The following is a 24,622-nucleotide window of genomic DNA, read 5'->3' as shown; positions in this document are numbered from 1 at the left end:
ATAGTAGGAACTCAGTTCGAAACTTAAAAGCATGATGGAATTCTGCATCCAGGGTCCAGAACCAGCAGTTTTTATGTGACACAAATGGCAGTGCATTAGAATTGCTATAGCTGGGGGATCCTGCCTTCAGTCATCCAAAACTCTCATGAGACCAGTGACCCAGTTAAGGGATCCCATTGCAACGTGACTGTATGTGACGAGCATTTTGCTTTTAAACTGTACAACCTCAAAGTACAATAAATAGTGTGTCTTCGCTCTCATGACTCAAATTGAAAGCACTTTATTACCTTGGTTTTTCAAACCCACCATTACTTGCTTATGACAGATACGGATTGAAATAGTATCTTGTCTTTATTCTCTCCCTCCCACCATTTCAAGCAGGTAGCCAGATATTCTTGCACCCTATAATCATGGGGGTGTCTAAGAAGTTGGCCTGGAAAGATAATTCCTTTTCTTGCTTTTGAAAAAGCTTTAGTCCTTTAAAGAAGCTCCACTTATTGTCCTGGAGGGAAAGGACCTTTGAGATGTATAAAGAAAGTGGAGATTTGGGCTTGCATTGGAAAAGGGAAGGAAGTTGGGATTTCAAGAACTTGAGGTCCAGGGCAAAGGTGGTGGATGACCCCGGGAGGTGCCATTTGTGGCTACACATACCCAGAGCCAGAGCCTTTCTTCCAATGAGTACCACTCCCTTACGTGTGATACACGTTGTGGAGCCTTAGGACCCTGTGGGCTCCCACTGCAGCCGGTTCAGCAGCAACCAGGATGGAAGGAGAATCCGCCCAAGTGCCAAGACCCCTGGACCTTTGGATAGCCCAGAAGAATGGGGTCCCAGGCCTGTTTCCTTTACTCCAAGAGGATAAACGCTCAGAGTTATAAGTTAGTTGATTTAAGGGGGAACAAAGAACTTGCATTGTGGACTGATATTTATCTTCAGGGGCTTCACTGGTGGCTCGGCTGTAAAGCATCCCCTTGCCAATGCAGAGATGTGGGTTCGATCCCTGGGCCAGGAAGATCCCCTGGAGAAGGAAATGGCAACCCTCTCTAGTATTCTTGCTGGGAAATCCCATGGACAGAGGAGCCTGTCCATGGGGGTCACATGGGGGTCACAGTCCATGGGGGTCACAAAAGAGTCAGACAGGACTTAGCAACTGAACAACATCATCTATACCCTGTGCGTGCCTACTCACTCAGTCATGTCTGACTTTTTGCGATTCCATGGACTGTAGCCCACTGGGCTCCTCTGTCAATGGAATTTTCCAGGCAAGAATATTGCAGTGGATTGCCGTGCCCTCCTCCAGGGGAATCACCCGACCCCATGCATCTCCCCAGTTGTCAATGGACGCCTACAATGGAAGGCTACCAGATTCAGCCTTCTCTTCCTCCTGTTCCTCCTCTAATCCTTAGCTCCAGGATTTACCCTCCTCTCCCACCTCCTCCTACTCAGGGTCCAAGGAAGCGTTGTCAAGATTTCTTCCCCCAGAACCCTTTGTCTCACACATCCCCTTGCTCCCAGTATTCTTCTTTTCCCCACTCTGACTCTCTCCTAGATGAACATGAGTGAGTTCCCAGTTTCTCCAGCTTCCAGTTTGGCCATAGCTATGGCCCCATCCATGTCCTAAAGCAAGAAATATATCTGGGCTCATGGGGACACCAGAGGCTGATGCATAGCTTCTGTCTCATTCCCTTTCCCGATTCCCCATCCCTGAGCTTCCCTCCTATTTCTTCCTCTAATAAATCTGTGCTTCATATCAAAAAAAGAAAAAAAAAAAAAAAAAACTGAAAGAAGCCTACACTCTGAGGTTACATAATTAAAGTGATCATTTCCTATCTTAAAAATCTTAACCTTGAGGATGTTAAAATGATCTGTGTGATAGCAGATTAGAGTTAGAGACAGCAGTATGATTGCTAATCAGTTTATATGTTTGTAAGTTGGTTTATATTCTGTTGAGAGCCAAAGAAAATGTTATATATCTGAGATATTAAGAGTGGCAGATGATTGAGGTGGCACTCGGTAATTCTGAGAAATATTTATTGTCTTTAATAGGAATTTTATGGTTAAAAATGTTCAAATGGTTTGAAATTTTCCATCTTTGATCTCCCTACTTCCTCCAAAGTTTTTTCTTGATGTTCAATAAATCAATCACACACTTTTGTTTTTTAGATAAAAAGATGAAAGCCCAACAATGCACTGTTTAATAAAAACTTCACTTCAGAAGCTGCTGTGTAGCTCAGGGAGCCCAGTCTGTGCTCTGTGATGACTTGGAGGGATGGGATCGGGGAAAAGGGTGTCAACGTACACTTTTTTAAATTCTACCCTCAGCTTTTAAACATTTGAAAAGCAATCCAATCTCACTTATAATGAGATAAACAACTCAAAACTGAGATTGCATTTTTATCACATACTGGACACAAAAATCCAAAAGTACCCTATGCTGGCAAAGCTGTGGGGAAATAGTCACCTTCATACAACTCTAATGGAAATGTAAGCTGATAAAACCCCGATGGAGAAGAATTCAGCAATATCAAAATTACAATTGATTATCCCTTCAATCCAGCAACTTCATTTCTAGGAATTTATCATACAGATACACCCACACATTTGCAGATAACATTAATACAAGTGGATTCATTGCAGCACTGTATGCAATTGCAAAAAAATTGAAAGGTCAATGAATTAAAGGTCTGTTTAAATAAAGATGCACACTTACAATGGAATACCACAGAATTTTTTTCAAGAATAAGCAAGTTCTTTATATATTGATATAGAAAGTCTTTAAAATATTCTGTTAAGTTAAAATAACAAGATTCAGAGCAGTCGATGTATCATTAACATATTAACATACATAAGGAGATAGGAATTGACTTGTAAATGCATTTTTTAAATCCTTGGAGAGATAAACCAATTATTAATAGCAGTGATTATCTGGTTGGGGATAAAGAGTGGGGGTGGGTGTAGGAAATGGATGAATGGGAGGCAGTGGTAGGAGGTTTTCACCGAATACCTTTTTGTACCTTTTGATGTAAGAACTACATAGATATACTACATATATAAAAATATAAATGTTTTAAAACTCTACCTGATAAGAAAAAGGAGGCTTCTGTTTATGATACAGAATTCTTACTCAGATAACAGAGGATCTAAATGCACTTACCACACAGAATTCAAGTTAATTCTTACATTTTCTGTTTCCTTTGAACGACTCACAACAGAAACATCAAAATTAACGCCTGATAGTCACAATTTTAGTGTTTGCTATCATTTTACTTGAAAACAACCTAAAGGTAGCTTTAGAGACATGACTTATGGTATATTTAGCACTAATTATAGCACTCTTTGAAAATATCTTAACAATATAAAATTAAATGATACCAAATGGAAGTATAGATCTACACAGAGGAATGAAGAGAATTAGAAATGGTAACTGCTTGGGAAGATACATAAAGCTTTTTCTGTAATTATTTAAATCCCCTTTTAAATGAAAATAATGTAGCCTGGAAGTATATGAAAAGTTGTATTAAGACATATAACAGTAATAGGACACAAAGAGGGAGGAATGGAAATGAAAGCAGACTCTCATAAAACTCTTATAATAATTTGAAGTGATGGATAGACTATGATGAGTCAAAGATGTATAAACCTGAATCATCCACCAAAGTAATAAAGCAGAGTGTTATAACAATTTAGTCAACAAAGAAGATTAAATGGAATCATAAAAATACTTGATTAATTCAAAAAAGGCAAAAAAAGAAAAATAGGAAGGAATAAAGAACAGATGGATTAAACACAACAAATAGCAAGATGACCAGATTAAACCTAATCTTATCATTAAAATCAAATTAATACAAGTAGAGTCTAAATGCTACAATTAAAAGGCAAGACAACTATGTATTTCCTAACACTTTATATAAAGACACATACTTTATATATAAAGACACAAGAGGATTAAAAGTAAAAGGATGAAATAATATACCATGCCAACACTAATCAAAAGAAGGCCAGAGTGGCTATATTACTATTTAGCAAAATTGATTGCAAAGCAAAAAATTTTACCAAAGACTTTTAAAAGTCATTTCTTAATGATAAAGGTGTCAATTCATCAAGAGAACATAATAATCCTAAATGTTTATATGCCTTATAACAAAGCTTCAAAATCAGCAAAGCCAAAACTGATAGAACTGCAGGGAGAAATAGACAAATTCATAATTATGGTGGAAGAATTCAATAATCCCTGTCAATAATTGATAGAACAAATAGAAAATCAATAAGAATATAGACTCAAACAGAATTATCCATTAACTTGGCCTGATTTACAGGGATAAAACATCTCCCTTCCTCTCTGCCATCGATGAAATAGACATCTTTTTAAAGTGCATATGGAACATTTACTAAGTTAGATTGTAATCTGAGTCACAAAACAAATTCACAGAACATTAAAGGGTTTAAATCATATTCTCTGACTACAAAGGAATTAAATTAGAAATTAAGGGAAGGGAGTGAGAAATCATTGAGATTATGAAGAGTGTGATTTAAAATGTTACTCCCTTATTTTCAGATAGTATTTTAGAGCAAAAGTCAGAACAAATGTGAATTCAGCAGGAATTCATATTGGATTTCCACAATGAAATCCAAGACTGTGACTGAGTCACATGAATTAGTCACAAACTGAAGGAGCTCTGCTTGCCACCAGTCTTTGGGGAAGCAGTTCTTATTATGTACAGGCAAAAGAAAATATTGCCTGTACTTAAAAAAAAAAAAACAAAAGCCCTTCCCACCCACCTAAGACCATAATACATCACAGAAAAGCTTTCTTGACTGCTTGTTCATAATAAATTGCAACTGATTGGGACAGCTTAGGGGATTTTGAGGCAGGGGATTAAAAGAAAAAAAACAAGAAAAAACTTTAAGTAAGGATTTTATTTCCTACCTTAGTAAACAAAAGATTGACTTTTGTCACTGTTTTGTCACTCTTGAAAGAGTAAGCTCACAGGTATTTAATAAATTAAACATCTCTCCAGTTAGTAGACTTGGGTAGTTCTATTGTGGGAGGCTCCTTGGCTGGAACCTTCTAGGAGCAACCCTCCCTCTCCCACTCCGCTGTTTGCACCATGAGGTTCTAAGTGGGTGCAGATACTAAAAGCCAAGGACTTCAGGTCAAGACTTGTATAAATAGATTGGTAATTGACAGAGGAAATAAAAAACTGATATAAGTATGATGAAAATATGGGAAAAGGGGAGAGGGTATGTTCATCTTTCTATAACATAACAGGAAGTTATTGATAATACCTAGCATTAACAAATCACAAATTAGGGGTAGAAGAGGATCTTTTGGAGGTGAGAAATAACCACAAGAAGAAATAACTCAAAGAGAAATGATGGCTTTTGCGCAACAAGATTAGAGTTGAATGAAGGAGGGCAGGGCACTGCTTTGCAATAGTTTATAACTATGTGAGTGTATCTTTGATTTTAAAAAAACATTTTCAAAGTATCTGTCAGTTCAATCTCTCAGGCATGTCCGACTTTTTGTGACCCCATGGACTGCAGCATGCCAGGCTACCCTGTACATCACCAACTCCCAGAGTTTGCCCAAACTCATGTCCATCGAGTCAGTGACGCCATCCAACTATCTCATCCTCTGTTGTCACTTTTTCCTCCTGCCTTCAGTCTTTCCCAGCATCAGGGTCTTTTCCAACAAGTCAGTTCTTCACATCAGGTGGCCAAAGTATTGGAGTTTCAGCTTCAGCATCAGTCCTTCCAATGAATATTCAGGATTGAGTCCCTCTAGGATTGACTGGTTTGATCTCCTTGCAGTCCAAGGAACTCTCAAGAGTCTTCTCCAACACCACAGTTTAAAAAGATCATTTCTTCAGTGCTCAGCTTTCTTTATGGTTCAACTCTCACATCTATATATGACTACTGGAAAAAACATAGATTTGACTAGATAGACCTTTGTTGGCATAGTAATGTCTTTGCTTTTTAATAAGCTGTCTAGGTTGGCCATAGCTTTTCTTCCAAGGAACAAGCATCTTTTAATTTCATAGCTACAGTCACCATCTGCAGTGATTTTGGAACCCAAAAAAACAAAAGCTCTCACTGTTTCCATTGTTTCCGCATCTATTTGCCATGAAGTGATGGGACTGGATGCCAGGATCTTAGTTTTTTTAATCTTGAATCTTGAGTTTTAAGCCAGCTTTTTCACTCTCCCCTTTTACCTTCATCAAGAGGTTCTTTAATTCTTATTCACTTTCTGTCATCAAGGTGGTGTCATCTGCATATACGAGGTTATTGATATTTCTCCTGGCAATCTTGATTCCAGCTTGTGCTTCATCCAGCCTGGCATGTTGCATGATGCACTCTGCATATAAGTTAAATAAGCAGGGTGACAGTATACAACCTTGTACTCCTTTCCTAATTTGGAACCAGTCCACTGTTGCATGTCCAGTTCTAATCGTTGCTTCTTGACCTGCATACAGATTTCTCAGGAGGTAGGTCAGGTGGTCTAGTATTCCCATCTTTTTTTTAGAATTTTCCACATTTGTTGTGATTCACACAGTCAAAGGCTTTGGCACAGTCAATAAAGCCAGAAGTAGATGTTTTTCTGGAACTCTCTTGCTTTTTCTATGATCCAACGGATGTTGGCAATTTGATCTCTGGTTACTCTGCCTTTTCTAAATCTAACTTGAATATCTGGATGTTTTCGGTTCACATACTGTTGAAGCCTTGCTTGGAGAATTTTGGGCATTACTTTGCTAGCTTGTGAGATGAGTGCAATTCTGTAGTAGTTTGAACATTCTTTGGCATTGCCTTTCTTTAGGATTAGAATGAAAATTAACCTTTTCCAGTCCTGAGACCACTGCTGAGTTTTCCAAATTTGCTGGCATATTGAGGGCAGCACTTTCACAGCTTCATCTCTTAGGATTTGAAATAGCTCAGCTGCAATTCTATCACTTCCACTAGCTCTATTTGTAATGAGGCCTCCTAAGGCCCACTTGACTTCACATTCCAGGATGTGGAATGTGAAGGTCACTTACCTACACTCTAGGTAAGTGACCACACCATTGTGGTTATATGGGTCATGAAGATCTTTTTTGTACAGTTCTTCTGTGTATTCTTACCACCTCTTCTTAATATCTTCTGCTTCTATTAGATCCATACCATTTCTGTCCTTTATTGTGCCCATCTTTGCATGAAATGTTCCCTTGGTATCTATAATTTTCTTGAAGAGCTCTCTAGTCTTTCCCATTCTGTTGTTTTCCTCTATTTCTTTGCACTGATCACTGAGAAAGGCTTTCTTATTTCTCCTTGCTCTTCTTTGGAACTCTGCCTTCAGATGGGTATATCTTTCCTTTTCTCCTTTACCTTTCACTTCTCATCTTTTCTCAGCTATTTGTAAGGCATCCTCAGACAACCATTTTGCCTTTTTGCATTTCTTTTTCTTGGGAGTGGTCTTGATCCCTGCCTCCTGTACAATGTCATGAACATCCATCCATAGTTCTTCAGGCACTCTGTCTATCAGATCTAAACCCTTGAATCTATTTTCAAACTATAACAAAAACCATTAATAATAGTAGGGTGAATAGTTCAGAATACAAATAATGGCAGTCTTGTAGAAGTGTGGTCACTAGGATCTGATTACCAGTGATTAATTTCAACATCTGTCTCACTCGATTTCTTCAAACTTCACACTCGTTTGCCAGCTCATACACTTAAAATGCAAGTTGGCCTTTGACATTTCTCTTCATAGAACAGTAATAGCTTCCCCCTTGCTACATCCCCACTAGCTTCACAACACCAAAATGCTTCATCTCCCTACGTACCCCGCATAAGTGCCTCTCACCCGGCTCTGCATTCTTAACTTGTATCCATTCTCCAAGAACAAGCAACACCTTGCTTCCAGGGACCAGAACCCTCCTCTGACTTCCCTCAGACTGAGTCAGGCACCCCTCCTCTTTCCCACCATTCTTGGTGAACATCTCCATCACTGTTACAACAAAGGTATACCGTGTTATAGCTTTAGTTTCCCTACCAGGTCATTTTTTGAAGTCAGTCTTTATATCCCAGTGCCTATTACCGAGTTTCAGCAAATGTTCAGCAAGTGTTCTTTTAGTTTTGAGAATGCTAATCTCACAAAGACTAAGAGAAGGGAGCGTCTAACAAAGATTAGAACAAATTTTCACTCTGGGTTCATCTGTGTCTGCCACAAAATGATTTCCTTCACACACACACACACACATGGAAGCACATACACACATTCCCAAAGCACAGAAGCAGTTTGTCCTTATTTCCAAGCAGAATAGGCAGTTGCCTGAAGGGCATATTTGAAAAGTTACTAGAAAGTTCCTCTGAATCCATTCCAAAATCCACCTAATCCATTGGCTTCTATACTGTCAGAGAGGCCACTCACACAGTTAACATCTAAAGAACTGCCCTTGAAGCTTTCTTCCTTTAGGCACAAACAATGCTTGAGATAGGTTACCCTGAATTCTGCTATCTCCTGGGAGTTATTTCCCCATGCCCACCACCCCCACAGAGCCAGGAGCATCAGAGATCACAATCAAGAAGAGTAGAGTTGGCTAAAGGCAGAGGGGAAGGCAGTTCTGCCACCTGGGGCGCTGCCTACAGACATCCCATCTGGGCCACAACTGCACGGAGACAGTTGCTGGAATCAGGCAAGTCTGATTTGACCTGCCTCTTATACCTCTGTGATCCTGGCCAGGTTATCTTACCTTTCTGAGTCTCAGTTACTTTTAAGAGGCCACATTTTGCTGGTATGGTTGTAGGATTAAATGATCCAATACCCACGGAGCTCTTTAAGAGGGCATAGAACAGGCGCTCAGAAAGCATCAATAACGTTAGTTTTCACTCAGAGTCCCATAAGTGGGTAGACAGAAAGCAGGGACCTGGGGCAGAGGAAGCCAAAAGGCACTAAAGACAACTCCCAAATATTTTACAATTTTGCCTTAGCAAGAGCCTTAGCGTCTTGTACGTTTCCTGGAATCTCTTTACAAAGGAATGGCTTTCCACATCTCCCAAGGGTAGTGTTAATACTAAGCCTGTCTTAAACAGTGAACAACCTCCTCCTCTTAACTTTCTCTCCGTTTCCACCTATCATCCCTGTAAACTCTGGGAGCAACAAAGAATCCTTCCTTCTTATAAAGTAAGAAGTAAGGGGTAAGTTCCAAGATGTGTATTTTAATATACTTATATATCCTCTTCATCAATACAGTCCTATGGGCTGATTAAGCACGGTCAGTGACTTCCCGAATACTTGTAGATAAACAAAACTTGGAAGGCAGAAATGTCCTTCCCTACCTCTAACCGGTTGCTACCTTGCCTCAGGTGATGGTAGTCAAGGAGGTGGACAAACTGATTTTCTTTTAAATCCTCAATCAGGAAGAGACTGGGGTGCGGGGGGCTCTTCTGATTAAGGGGCCCTGAACCAGGGAGCTGCGGAGTCTGAGAAGCCAGTAGCTCGGGGCTCGGCGGCAGCGGCCTCCTTGGCCGAAGTTGGGGGTGGTGGGGCGCCAAGCGTGCAGGGTTGGGGGGGGGTCCTGGTCTTTGGCTTCTCGACTCGGTCCTGTTTCGACAGCAAACATGTCTCGGCCTGTCAGAAATAGGAAGGTCCTTGATCATTCACAATTTCAGGAGTCCGATGATGCTGATGAAGATTATGGAAGAGATTCAGGCCCTCCAGCTAAGAAAATTCTATCATCTCCCAGAGAAGCTAAAAATAAGAGGCGACCTGGAAAGAATTCACAGGAAGATAGTGAGGACTCAGAAGAAAAAGATGTGAAGACTAAGAAGGATGATTCTCATTCAGCAGAGGGCAGTGAAGATGAAAAAGAAGATCATAAAAATGTGCACCAGCAACGGCAGGCAGCCTCTAAAGCAGCCTCTAAACAGAGGGAGATGCTCATGGAAGATGTGGGCAGTGAAGAAGAGCAAGAAGAGGAGGACGAGATGCCATTCCAGGAGAATTCCGGCAGTGATGAGGATTTCCTAGTGGAAGACGATGATGATAGTGACTATGGCACTTCAAAAAAGAGAAATGAAAAGATGGCTAAGAAGCCGAAGCCTGAGAGAAAAGAAAGGAAAATGCCGAAGCCCAGGCTAAAGGCCACAGTGACGCCAAGTCCTGTGAAAGGCAAGGGGAAAGTGGGTAGCCCCACAACTTCAAAGACATCAAAGGAAAAGACTCCTTCCCCCAAAGAAGAAGATGAGGAACCAGAAAGCCCTCTGGAGAAGAAAACGTCTTCAAGTCCCCCGCCTGAGAAATCCGGGGATGAAGGGTCTGAAGAGGAAGCCCAGTCTGGGGAAGATTAAAAGTGATGATGGTCTGGGGAGAGATTTTATTTAAAAAGCAAAAAAAAGAGAGAGAGAGAGAGAGAGAGAGAGAGAAGGGAAAATGGAAAAAAAAAAAAAAAGGAAAAAAGAAAAAAAAGAGGGAAAAAAAAGAAAAGCTACTTAAGATAGAATATGGTTTTGGTTATGGCTTGACTCATGGGCTTTCAATGCTTTTTTTCCCTTTTGTTGAAGATAATATTTTCTTCTTTTCTTCTTCTTCTTCTTTTTTTTTTTTTTAAGAAAAGCATTGTATGTTTAATTTACCTTTTTTTTTTCCTATTGGTCTCTTCGTCATGACCCCCTCTTTCTGCCCCCCTCCCCTTTTCCCAATGAAAGCCATGTTAAGTTAATCACTGGATTGACTGCTTCATCTTTTTGTTTTCAATGGAGGGTATGCCACAGTTGTAAAGCAATAAGATTTGAGGTAAACACTATGAAAATTTTGTTTTTTGCTAAATGGTAGCAAGTTGAACAATAATCAAAAAATGTAGAAGGTTTTAGTTAAAAGTTATTGCTTCTTTCTCTACCTGAATTTTAAAAAAAATCAGTTTTCATCTAATACAAGTTTATATTCTATATACAAAAATACGGATGTCTAAAAAATCATGATGTTAAACTTCCACTGATGGGGCAGGTAGGAGAGAAAGACGAATTCTGAAGTGCTACTAAAGGTATTCATGCTTTTTACTGTGGGGCAAGGCAGGGAATTAAGGTTTCCTGACCCTGTTTGAGGATATACATTTGCTTGTTTTTAGTCTCATCACTTGTTATTTCTAGGAGACTCAGAGTCAGTGATCCTTTTATTCAGCTACAGTCTTTAAAGAACTTAAAAAAAGCAAGGGCCACCAAAACTTAAATCTTTCTGATTTCCTATTTCATTCTCTAACAGTTCATGTTTTTAAATATATATATGTATCTACTCTGTTTCTTGGATAAAAAATTTTACGAAGGATCAAAAGAAAAAACCCTAAGATTAAAATGGGGAGATCTATATATCACAATGGATTTCTTCTGAAACTGACAATGTTTAGGTTTTAAGTAAAATAAAGTGCCAGTTAACGTGAAACTCAAAAATAAATAAATAAATAAATAAATAAATTCTCAGTCAGTGGTTCTCAGTCGTGGGGATGCACCAGAAGCATCAGGAGGTCTTGTTAAAACACATCGCTAGGAGTGTCCAATTATTAGGCCTTAGAGTCTGAGAATTTGAGTTTCTTACAAATGCACCTGCTGCTAGCCTGGAGACTACTTTGAGAACCAGGGCTATAAATAATACTGTATACAGTTTAAAACAACTAAAATGCTAGTTTCCCTTTCAGAGAAAGAAAGTCACTGAAAATATACTTCACAAATTCTTCTAGCATTCTTTTAAAATAATTGGCTCATTTTAAAAAATGAGGTATATATTACTTTTTAAAACTCGTTTTAATAACCTGGCAGTTGCAAATCCAGTTTATCAAACTTAGTTACATACTGCTACTTAATTTTTCCCAAAGCTCTGGTCTTAAGTCTTAGGATATAGAAGAATTCCAGCTGCTGTCAGTGAGTTTTCATACCTGACATATGCACAAAACATGAAAAAACCATTTTCAAATATTATGATACGATGCGTGTGTGCTACGCGCTTAGTCACTCAGTCATGTCTGACTCTCTGGGACTCTTTGGACAGTAGCCCACCAGGCTCCTCTGTCAGTGGGATTTTCCAGGCAAGAACATGCAAGAGGGCTGCCATTTCCTCCTTCAGGGAATCTTCCCAACCCAGGGATCGAACCTGTATCTCCTGTGTCTCCTGCATTGCAGGCAGATCCTTTACCCACTGAGCCACCAGGGAATCCCAAATTATTGATCAAGGTGTACAGAAATAATTTGTAAGAAGTGTGTAAGATATCATGCACGCTTCTTACAAATTATTTCCGTACATGTAGGTCAATGATTTCCCTTTACGGCTGTTTTCAGTTTTCTTGGTTATTATCAATACTTAATGCTACTCTACTTTGTGAGTAGATAAAGGATAAAAATAGCATTAAAAAAACCCTCTAAAAAGTAAAAAAAGAATATAATGTTTTTAAAAGATAAATGTTTGAAAGCACATGGTGCTTTGAAGTCCCATAGAGGGCAAACTGGTTGAATCTTTCTGGAAAGGACTTTCCATACATATCAGAACCCCTAGAAGTTTTCACATATTTTGACCCATTCGTTTCTCTTTTAGAAACCAATCTCGAGGCAATAACTTGACAAAAGCTTTATACACAAAAATGTTCACCACTGCATTATTTACTATAGCAAAACTTTGAGACTCCACTATCACAACAGGGAACTAATTCAGTATACTATGATACATCTGTACATGGCTTTATTTAGCAGCCCTTAAAAATGAAGAATTTTTAGTAGCATAGGAAAATATTTATGATAAAATGTAAAGGGAAAAGGCAGGCTAAAAAATTGTATATATCACATAACTTCACCTTTGTAACCAAAAAAGAATGTATTTTTTTAAGTCTGAAAGCAAAACTGAAATGTTGACAGAAATTATCTTCAGATGAAAGGATTAAAGGTGATTTTCTTTTCTTTCTCATATTTTCCTACATTATGCATGTATCAATTTATAAATAGAAAACAAAAACATTATTTTAGAAGCAAGTATTAAAAACACTAGAAGCCCCTGAAATGTGTAAATTTATGCCCAAATTGGAAATGTTCCCAGAAATACTAAATGGATAGAAAAAATAAGCTTCCTCTACACATGAATGACAAGGGAGGACTATTAACAAGCAAACTTTGTTTTCTGGGCGTTTCTTCTTTTAAGGCTAGTAGTACATTTTTACTTTTTCCAAAGGAAAATGAAATCTGCTTTTTAAAAGTTGTTGTAAAGGTATTTCTTTTGATTCAAACTGCTTATGTGTATACCAACTTCTCACCCAGCCCACCAAACACTGGGCCTGTTACTGAGTTTGTTTTCAATGTAATACTGTGCCTGGTTTATATATGTGAGTGTGTGTGCATGTGTTTGTGTGTGTGTGTGTTGAAATAAAGACATTGTGCCCACTTAAATTGCCAGATAGTCCTATTCCCTGTGGAGAGAAACTCAGGAAAAAGCTAGTTTGTACTGAGCACTTTCTAAAGTGGATTAGTAAATAAAAGTCCTGAGAAGGTAGGCTTTGGACATACTCTTTACAAAGAGGTCTTCAGCCTTAATCTCAGTCAAATAAAACTCCACAGAATTTAGCTTCTCACTAAATATCTGGAGCTTTGATGCTCTCATAAAAATGTGTAGCATGTTTAAATTCAATCACCAAATTACTGTCAAATCAAAGAATAAAATTATGACTATGATGAATGAGTTAAATGCTTAAAACTATAGAGTGAGTGAGAGTGTTAGTCGCTCAATCATATCTGATTCTTTGCGACCCCATGGACTGTAACCTGCCAGTCTCCTCTGTTCACACGATTCTCCAGGCAAGAATACTGGAGTGGGTAGCCATTCCCTTCTCCAGGGGGTCATCCTGAACCAGGAATCAAATCCCAGTTACCTGCATTGAGGCAGATTCTTTGCCATCTGAGCCACCAGGGAAGACCCTTAAAAATACAAGAAACAAACAAATAGTATGATGACAGTAACTATTTTAAAGTCGTTATTAAGTTCCTGCTACTGTGCAAAGCACTTTGGGTGGATTATCTCACTCATCCCAAAATCACTATAGAAGGTGGGCTCTGTTCTCTCCAGATGAGGAACCCGAGGTGCCAAAATCCTAATACCGTGGTCCCAGTGTCATTTCCTGCTCACACCCACCTCCACTCAGCAGAGTGGATGTTTTTCTGATTCCCTCTTCCTTTACTCTCACCTCTCTTTGAACCAACAGAGGATAGACTGTCACAAAGTCACAGAGATTAGTTGCACCATAAGGCAAAGTGAAAGTGAAGTCGCTCAGTTGCTCTTTGGGACCCCACGGACTATAGCCTACCATGCAACTCCATCCGTGGGATTTTCCAGGCAAGAGTACTGGAGTGGGTTGTCACTTCATTCTCCAGAGGATCTTCCCAACCTAGGGATCGAACCCAGCTCTCCCGCATTGTAGGCAGAAGCTTTACCATCTGAGCCACCAGGGAAGTCTACCTTAAGGCAAAGCCTTAAGCAAATGCAAGCCACCCCCAAGGCTGCATCACTGCCCTACCAGCTCCTATCCTCTATTCCTACTCATCTCTTGGGCCCCCAAGACAGGAATGATGAGGGAGAGGGGCATGCCACTGCCAGCAGAGGAAGAAAAGCGTCTTCTCTTCCTCCAGCAAACTGTCTCCAACCCATACCATTGCAGAAAAAGAGTTAATCAACTACTGAAAACCTTGATTTCAGCATACTTTTAGAATAACGCAATTGTACTATGTACAAAGTAACTCATAATATACTTGGTTTATTAGGATCAAGCAATATTTGATAGTGGAACTTAGATGATATCTGATAAAAGTGGTTTTTTTATTTTGGGTTTTTTTTGTTTTATTTTTTTTTTTGGCCCCACCCTGTAGGTTGTGGGATCTTAGTTCCACAACCAGGGATCAAACTCATGCCACCTGCAATGTAAGTGTGGAGTCTTCACCGCTGGATCACTGGGAAAGTCCCCTGATAAGAGTGTCTTGGATTCATGGCAGTTCTCTGTGAAACTGCACACAAGTAGTTTAAGTCAATGATTTCCCTACTTCTGTATTTGCACTCCAACACAGGAATCAAGGGAATTCTTTTTAAATGATAAATCATGTCTTTCCCGTGCTCAGATCCATCCAATGACCTCTACCTCACTCAAATAAAAGTCAGAGAGGGAAATTTAAGTCTTTACCCATAGATGAATGGATAAAGAAAATGCATACATACACATAATTCAACTATAAAAAAGGAAATCTTGCCACTTATAAAAAAACGGATGGACCTTGAGACCATAATGCTAAGTGAAATAAGTCAGACGGAGAAAGACAAGTACTGCATGATCTCACTCATAGAATCTGAAAAAAAACTGAACTCAGAAACAGACCAGATGAGTTGTTGCCAGAGGCAGGGGTTGAGGGGGAATGGATGAAGGTGGTCAAAAAATAGAAACTTCCAATTACAAGTAAGCCTTAGAGATATAATGGTTATTATGGTTAACAATACTGTATTGTCTACTGGAAAGTTGTTGAGAGAGTGATCTGAAAAATTCTCATCACAAGAAAAACTAATTTATAACTATGCAAGGTGATGGATGTTAACTTGACTTACCATGGTGATCATTTTACAATATATACTTATATCGAATTATTAGGCTGTATACCCAAAACTAATACAGTGTTGTATGTCAATTACATCTCAATAAAACTGGAAAAATGTTAAAATAAAAGCAAGACCCCAAGTTCTCATCATGGCCTTCAGTGGATCAGCTGAAGAGCTTTGAAACCCACAGTTTCATATCTACACTACTGTGTGTAAAGTAGATAGCTAGTGCGAAGCTGCTGTATTGCTCAGTGCTCTGTGATGACTTAGAGGAGTGGGAACTTTGCAGAGGCAGGGGCAGCCGGTGGCAGGGAAGCTCGAGCGGGAGGATATGTGTGTATACATATAGCTGATTCACTTTGTTGCATAGCAGAAATTAACACAACAATGTAAGGCAATTATAAGTTGGACCATAAAGAAGGCTGAGCACCGAAGAATTGATGCTTTCAAACTGTGGTGCTGGAGGAGACTCTTGAGAGTCCCTTGAACTACAAAGAGATCAAACCAGTCAATCTTAAAGGAAATCAACCCTGAATATTCATTGGAAGGACTGATCCTGAAGCTGAAGCTCCAATACTTTGGCCACCTGATGCGAAGAGTTGAGCCACTGGAAAAGACCCTGATGCTGGGAAAGATTGAGGGCAGGAGGAGAAGGGGACAACAGAGGATGAGATGGTTGGATGGCATCACCAACTCAACAGATGTGAATTTGAGTAAACTCTGGGAGATAGTGGAGAACAGAGGAGCTTGGCATGCTACAGTCCATGGCGTCACAAAGAGACACAACTTAGTGACTGAACAGCAATAACAAAAGAATGTTTTAAAGTTAATATAAAAAATTTTTAATGAAACCCATAGTGTCTGGTTTGGGGCCTGGGTCCTTCCAGCTCCACAGATGATTCGCATACGCAGGCAGTGTGGAGGACCAGTTCTGCAGGATCCAACCTCGTTTTCCACCACCCTTCTGCTCTAGGCCACTGGGTTGCGCACTGGTGCCTGTGCCTGGTTTTTGCAGGTTCACCCATGGCTCAGCCATCTCTCTTTGTTCAAATAAAAGGTACTTACCGAACCACGTTCTGTGTCCTCTCCCCTCATCCTCTCTCTTCTCTATCTTCCCTCCTTGCTTTATTTGCGTCTATAGCAATTGTCACTATCCCATATATTTACTAGTTTTTCATTGTATTTCCTGCCCTAATCCTATCCACTATAATGTAAACGCCATTATGGCAGGAATACTTGCCTGTTTTGCTTTCTTATATGTCCCATGGACCTAAAAGAGCGTATGACACTTAGTAGGTGCTAAATAAAGAGCTGTTGAAAGAAGGAATGATTTACAATTCCCTCACCTTCTTGATAATTTACTAGATAAACCCCATTCTTGTAGCTAAAAACAAATATGCTTCAGCCTGAACCTTGTTTGACAATTTATCACAAAATCTAAAATAATAGGATATGAATTAAAGTAGACAGTTTCTACTTGGGCGGGGGACAGGGGGGTGGGGCGGAGCTGTTCCATTTTGTTAAAATCAAACACAGTCCCTGAACTCCTGCTGTATGCAGAACACCACGTAATAAACTCCTATTTCTTCAGAATGAGTGGGGAATTGGTGTTTTGTGAACTGAAAGTGATAGTGTACATTGACCATTCAGGGATTGTCAAATTTCAAAAAAATTAAGAGTCCAGAATGAAGCTCAGTTTAAACTTCCTTTGATTAATCAGAAACAACTGCAGAATTTTACTGTGACTGGATGTCATCATTAAGAATATTATTTGAGTTTTCTAGGAATACATGAATACATGCTATTTCAGGGCTGCTGCTAATCATATGAGCAATAGAAGACAGTGCCTGCCTTAAGAGTTTACAGTCTAACTATGAAGACGCATCATAAAAACTAAATCATTAGGAAACAAGTGATGAGGCAATATATCAATGAATGGTCATTTAAGTGACACAAATTAGGAACATAAATGAGGAACATAAATGTAACCTTAGTAGCCTTCCAGGAGGAAATGATTGACAACTGGATTTTGCAGAATTTAAAAGAGAGAACAGCAAGCAGATTAACTCACTCAACAGAAGTACAGTGCTTTGGTTTTTAGCACTTCACTCTGTAAAAAGTGAATGTTTGAGTAAATTTTTGACAGCACGGGCTGATGAAGCTCGTTTCCCCGTGCCTTGATTCACAGATTGAACTCCATCTGCATTGGCATCAGAAAACTTGTTTCTTAATCAGGAGTCCATAAGCACTGAACAAGTCCAGATAAAAAGCACAGTTTTAGACTGAGTGATTGATACAATTAAAGTTATTAGTGGGTAAGGGCTTAGCTATAAATACAGAGCTGCAAGTTCAACAAGGAGACTATGCCTGGTAGCATTTCTACAACTTGTGGCTTACTTTAAAAAAGAGCATAAAATTAACTAAATGGACTTCTTTAAGTAGAGGAAGAACTAATCATTAACTTTATTTTTGAAAGAACTAAAGTCTGTTATTAGCAAAGTTCCCATAGGTAAATATAAAATGTGTATATTAAGAAATCCAACATATTTCAAACTTGGAACAAAAGCACCCCTGAAGTTTCTATAAATCAATATACCTTAATTAAACAACAATGAGCTTATTCAAAAGTTAAGGTTATTTCATAGTTAATCATATGGCCTATTTCCTTGACAATCTTAATTAAATTCCTTTGTTTTTCTTTAATAAAAATGTATAACTCAACCTAATTATGAAAGTTTTCATTGTTACTCAATATATGAGGATTGAATTAAAATTTTTTGACTAGATGAATAAACTGATTTTTCCAGGCATGTATCTTTATTAGTTTCCCTCATTGAAAGCTTACAAGTTGGGAGTTTTCAACTGAGTTTTCCTTCCCAGTGAAAACAGCCCTGGGAACTCCAGAAACTGCTTTCTTGGGCCAGGCTTCGTGCCCACAAGCCTCCAGTTAGGGAACTTACTAATTACAAAAAGACAGTAGAAAACTTTTGAACTGTCTCTCTTCTTCTTCATTTAGAATTAGGGACAGGGAATGGGGGGATGGAGAGAGGAGAAATTTGTAATGAAGTGCAAATGGAATTATTTTATTTTGAAAATCACTTAGTGTAAAATGTTCTGAAATATTTTCTAATATTAATGTAGAATCAATTTGTTTTATATAACCCACCATCTTATTCACCTAATCCACCTCATTTAATTCTAGAGAGAAATCTGGGAATGACTATTGAGACTTTTTTGGTTGTTATGTTCTCCAGTAAGCTGTCATTAATTCACTTCTTATGTGTGTTGCTGTTGTTTATTTGCATGGGTTTTCTGCTTTCAAAATAAGACTGGTCTCAGATGCAGCTGTCCTGGCTTGTTGCTTGAATCTTTGCACATTCCAATACTGTCTTCCACTGGAATGTTGAATTTAATGAATGAAAGACCAGATGCTCCAGGTACGTCAGCCTGGGTGAGAACTGCATATGTGACAGGGCCCCTGTGTCTTTTAAAAAGTGTTAATAAATTACAAATCATTTCAACTCTTCAAAATTACCATACTCTAAATATAAGCTTAACATGATCTCTTAAGGAGAAATTTATGATATCTTTCCAAACGCTAGTAAGACCACTTCACAGACAATACAACTTCATTTATATCACCTGATAATATTAGATGAATCATCATAAAAGTGCTTATTCTGCTGTGACAATTTAATTGATGAAAAACAATACAATGTTTTAAAAGCAATCATTTCAATGGTAAAAAGGCAGAGACTAGAGAATGTCAGACACTCAATAAGAGAAAGTTTTTAAAGCTATAGATAAATGAATAGCTAAAACTATCACTGTACAAATCCAGCATCACTTTTGCTCAACAGTCATGGCATGTATGCATGTATGTCACCAGTTGTGTTAGTTTGCTAGGCTGTAACAGACTACAACAGACTGGGGTAGCTAAAACAATAGAGATTCTTTTTCCCTCAATTCTGGAGGCTGTCTGTAGGACTGATTCTTCCTTAAGGCCATGAGAGAAGGATGTATTCCACCTCTCTCCCCTCGGCTTATAGATGGTCATCTTCTTATGTCTTCACACAGTCTTCCCTCTGTACCCATACGCACCCAAATTTCCTTTTCTCATAAGTCACAGTTGATTAGGGCCCACCCTAATGACCTCGTTTTAATTTTATCTCTTTAAAGGTCCTTTCTCCAAATCCAGGTTTCCCAGGTAGCTCAGTGGTAAAGAATCTGCCTGCCAATGGAGCAGACATGGGTTCGATCCCTCGGTCAGGAAGATCCCCTGGAGAGGGAAATGGCAACCCACTCCAGTATTCTTGCCTAGAAAATTCCATGGACAGAGGAGCCTGGTGGGGTTGCAAAAGACTAGGACATGACTAGCAACTAAACAACAACCACCTCCAAGCACAAACATATAAATTAGTAGGTGGAGGACTGGAGTGCACAATCAAACTATAACATTAGCTTTATCAATGGTTTGTAACATAATTTTACCACCTGCAGGTTTGATAAGCCAAGACACTCAGCTAAAGCAGCTGCATTGATCATATCATAGCTTCTTTCTCCTACCTAATGCCAAGGTCACATATCCATTGGTACTGCTTTTTAACAAATAGTACCACATATGATATAAATTATGTTCCCAAATAAATAGCTTTATGGACAATTGTTACTGCAATGTATGCCATAGTAAAAATACTTGTTAACTGGAAAGACTCTTGAAGAGTCAGCAGACCTGGGTTCTAGTGCCTCTTCTAACTGTCCAGCTCTGTGACCTGAGCTCTCTGAAGCTGAGCTTCCTTACAGAATTGTGATGATCATATACAACCATTATGTAAGAACACACTGAAAGCCATAAAGTGCTATGCAAGCATAAGTAATTTTTTAAATGTTTTTAAAGTGAAATATAATTCACATATAGTAAAGCACATAATCATACCATTTAAACTGCAGCTTTGTTTACTTTCCAGACATTATACTTTTGTTTTTCCTTCTCATCTTACTATACCTCCAAAGCTCCCAGTACAATGTTGACTAGTTTTCATCATGAATGGATGTTACAGTGGACTCTTAATATAGACTCAGAGTTCTCTGGAAGAATTTGTGGAGCCTATACTCCACCCAATTATCTCTCCTTTGAAGACAATATGTCTTTCTCTTCTCTGATTGTTTTTAAGACTTTGTTTTTGTCACCAGTTTTGTTCGGCTTCATTAAGATGAGCTTAAGTGAGGGTTTTGGTTTGTTTATTTTTGTGACTTACCTCACTTGAGAATTTATAATGTGTAGATTAGTATCTTTCATCGATTCTGGAAAATTCTCAAGCACATGTCTTCAAACATTACTCTGTCCTATTGTCTCTCTCCTCTCCTTCTGGAACTTCAATTAAACATGCTATATTTTCTCTCAATAGCTCTGTGTTTTCTAACTCTTTCCTTATTTCTCCGCTCTCAGGATAATTTCTTCTGACCTATTATATAGTTCACAGATTCTATTTTTAGCTGCCTTTGATCTTGGGCTAAAACCACCTACTAAACTAAATTATTTCACATATGTGTTCATCTATGTCTGGTTTTTATATTTGATGGCTTCAAATCCAGCACAATCTCCCTTCTCAGTTGTCTTTCTGCCTGGTTATTTCTAACCATGCACTGCATATTTGTAAAAGGAATAATTTCTAGGAATAATACTGTAACCAGGCTTACACTAAAGGCACTTTCCTCTAGAGATGATTGGTGTTTACTTCTGCCAAACCTTGCATTACCAACCCCAGACCACCTTACACCAAATTCAAGGTTTGACCTTCCCAAAGATCTGAAGGAAGTCAAACTGACTAGGAGATTTGAGTGGAACTCAATATCTCTGAAAATATGTGTGATATTCCTTGGGAATGCAGTTTTGTTGGAGAAATATACATAGTTTTAAAGTCAAAAGACATCATTTTAAATCAAGACTGTATCACTTTCTACATGAATAACCTCGAACCAGCCATTTAACCTCTTTGAAATTCATTTTTGTTATCTATGAATTGAAGAGTATAGTATTTACTCTTCAAGATATTCTAAGGAAGAATTCAAATATGGAAGACATTTTACAAAGCCTAGGACACACACAGAAAAACATTATTTGTCTTTATTTCAAGGCAAATCCCATAAAATGATGTTATAGTCTCTCACTTGATAGAACCTGTTTGAGAATTTTGCAGATAATCTCAGCTAAAAGGATTAACTCCATAACTAGCCAAGTACATTCTTTCTACTCAGTTGTTTTTGAATTAAAAATGTACACCTAGCCCCATTATTACTATTAATCATAGCTTTTCATTGGGGATTTATTTAAAGAATCTTTTCATGCTAAATAACTAGAGAGATTTAATTTTTTTCCTTGACTGGACAGCTAATTCTGAAATTTTTGTATATTTTGAATACAACAGAAAATGAAAAGTGTTACTGTGGAAGAGAAAACTATGTTAAGAATCTGTCTAATTTTAGTGGAAATGTTCATCTGTGAATACAGCACCAGCTTGAAATATTTAATATTTATAGTCAAGAGACTATAGGGAACTTCTCTGGTGGTCCAGAGGTTAAGACTTTATTTTCCAATGTAGGGGGTGTAAGTTCAATCCCTGATCAGGGAGTTAAGAAAACTAAAACAAGAAACAGACACAATATTGAAACAAATTCAATAATGATTTTTAAAGTGGTCCACATCAAAATAAAAATCTTTTAAAGAAAAAGAGACTATAGTAATTGCATTAGTGTCTATTGTCAGCTGCTGTTGTAAATTGCAACAGAAAGTTAACAGTACAATACAAATAAGGGTAAAATTTGCTTTTCTTACACCCAGAATTTTGCTGGATAATAATAATTTAGCTTTCCCCTGAAGCTAAATAAACTAGATGGTATTTTTACTAGAAAAAGAGAACGCTTCTGGATGAAGACAGAGGAATTTTTTTTCTTTTTATTGTTATCAAAGAATATTGGTCTCAAAGTATTAACAATACAGGAACATTCACTTATATAGGGCTAGAAAGAAGGTAGACTGAGGATAGACCCAGCAATCCTGATCGTTTGTGAGTGAATCCTTGGAAAGGGATTCCTGGTATAAATATGGCTGATTCACTTTGCTATTCAGCAGAAAATGATGCGACATTGTAAAGCAACTGTACTCTAATTAAAAAAGCTTTTCTTTAAAGTCTATTCATTGTTAAGTTACTCTGATTAAATTTTAAGCCCCTATTAGTATATTTGGCGTGAGATCTCAACTGTCTTATGTCCTTCACATAAAAGGAAAATCAGATGAAATGATTTTGATCAGCAAGACACGTTTGCTGAATTGTGGATTTAAAATCAACTGGCGTCAAATAATCTTATTCTAGAACTGATTCTGCCAATAACTCTGATCTTGGGCAAACATTTCCTTTCTACACAGGTCAAGTAAAGTTGCATAAAATGGTCTTTAATATCCCTTCTAGTTGTAAAGTTCTGTGGGTTATTTTAAAATTCAGTGTAAGACTGAAAGTGACTCTTTAGAATCATTCTCTTTCTTTCAAACTTTTCCTGGTTGAACATTAGTCCTAGAGAACAGAGTAGTGTTATGCCACAGAATTTTATGTCAGTCATGTGTCTAAAACCACCTCTCCCACCCCTTACCTCACCCCATTCTACCGCCCCCCCCCCCCCACACACACATACTCCACTGCGGTTAAAAGACAGACCCAATGTCAAACTGAGGGAAGGACCAGGGGTTTCAGCAAGAAATTAAGAAGTCAAAGATAGGGAGAGTTGGGCTGAAGGTTGAGAGAAGTTGGGGGAGTCTATCCCAGTGAGCCTTAGCTTCAAGGCGTAAGTCACTAGAGTGGAATGTTCTGGACTCTGTATCTGGCTACAAGGAAAGGGAGGAGCCTGACTCAGTTACCCAAGTTCATAGGATGCACCTCGGCTAAAATGAACGCACGTGTAGACTGAAGCACTGTATCAGGTACTCTGCCATTCAGGGCTTAGGGATTTTTGCTAAGAGATAACTGGGGTAGAGACTGAGTGATGACTGGAAGCTCCCTTCCCTCTCAGCCTTGGAATCATCATGGACTGGGATAATAGGCAGAGGTCCACAGTTGGGTTGGTCAGATTTCCCCAGATACATCTCTGAGGGACAGCGGGGGCTCTTGACATGGTGGTCAGCAACCATATAACATCACCAGCAGCATCAAGAGCAGATCTCTGGCCTGTGAGGCAACCAGCAGCAGACGGCATGGCAAGGAGCCAATAGCTACAGAGTTTAGCCGCAAGGGACATTTGAGTCTCTCTCCTCTAATGGATATTAACAGATGAATTACAATAACCCTGAAAGAAACCTGAAAATCCTGCTAATCAAATTACAGAATCTCGGGGGTCATTGTAATGTGGGGTAGTAAGGTAACAGTTGAGGTTGTTGAAGCCAGCAATACACAGATTATCTTTTCAACCATTAAAATTTCTTAAAATGAAGTACAGTGGAGAGTCAATACAAGGATGGAATGGTGATCTCTGCATATTATATTTAAACATTCATCAAGAAAATATTGTTAGAAGTAACAAGAAGCCATGTTTATAAATCCTAACTCTATGAGTGCCACTTCATTTTAAAATTTATTTTTGTTTATTTGTTTGATCCATGTGACAGTTATTTTGTGTCATAGAGCTATAGTACCTTCATCTATTGTTTCCATGTAATATTTCGTCTTCAGGCTTGTGTGTAGTGACTGAGAAGAGTGCTACATATTCAAAAAATGCTTGTCAGAAAATACTATACTGAACATGTCAACATCCTTTAAAATCTTATTTTTATGATTCCAAAATAAATCACTTTTATAAAGCTATGAACTCAGTAGTCACTGAGCCACCATTTTGCAGGACAGAATGAAACTTACAGGATTAAGGCATATTTACTCATTATATTCTTACTTTATTTGATACAAACCTGTTATGCCATTTGTAAAACAGTTTTGACAAAGAGGTATAAAATCAAATCTACTTTCAAATTCAAGAAAGAAATCACTTTGGCATATATA

The 24,622-nt window shown here is 38.4% G+C and overlaps 1 pseudogene; it reads left to right on the top strand.

The window, feature by feature from the left end:
- The first annotated feature begins 9,544 nt into the window (after window positions 1–9,544).
- Window positions 9,545–10,383, top strand: LOC136163313 (nuclear ubiquitous casein and cyclin-dependent kinase substrate 1 pseudogene; annotated as a pseudogene).
- The last annotated feature ends 14,239 nt before the right edge of the window (window positions 10,384–24,622 follow it).

The sequence above is a fragment of the Muntiacus reevesi genome, chromosome 3 (genome assembly GCF_963930625.1).
Source record: "Muntiacus reevesi chromosome 3, mMunRee1.1, whole genome shotgun sequence".
Lineage (NCBI taxonomy): Eukaryota > Metazoa > Chordata > Mammalia > Artiodactyla > Cervidae > Muntiacus > Muntiacus reevesi.
The sequence above is the reverse complement of the archived record's forward strand: the minus strand, read 5'-3'. Positions and strand labels throughout refer to the sequence as shown.